Source organism: Alligator sinensis, unplaced genomic scaffold, assembly GCF_000455745.1.
Source record: "Alligator sinensis unplaced genomic scaffold, ASM45574v1 scaffold235_1, whole genome shotgun sequence".
Taxonomy (NCBI): Eukaryota; Metazoa; Chordata; order Crocodylia; family Alligatoridae; genus Alligator; species Alligator sinensis.
Genome location: NW_005842042.1, coordinates 1,976,984 through 1,977,317, shown reverse-complemented (window position 1 = coordinate 1,977,317; position 334 = coordinate 1,976,984).

The window sequence follows — 334 nt, the reverse complement described above, 5'->3', positions numbered from 1 at the left end:
CCTTGGCCACCATTGGCCGAGGGAGGGGGGAGCCGCACGGGCCCCACCCCCTCCGCCGGGCCGGAAGGGACTGAGCTAATCAGGCGGCGACGCTCCCAGCGCTGCCTGCCCCTGCCGTAGCAGCGCAGGCTCCTGTCTGCCAGCGTTCCCATCTCCTCGCCTAGGGAAGCCTGGAGGCATCGGCTGTACCAGTGTGCCCATGCAGCATGGCCTGTCTCCCCAGACAACCGTCTACAAAGCTTCCCCTTTTTCTAAGCCGCGGCCAGGGGTGGATCAGGCAGAGCCTTCCCAGTGTGGCAGGGGGGGAGCGGGGGCCCGCCCGGGGGGCGGGGGA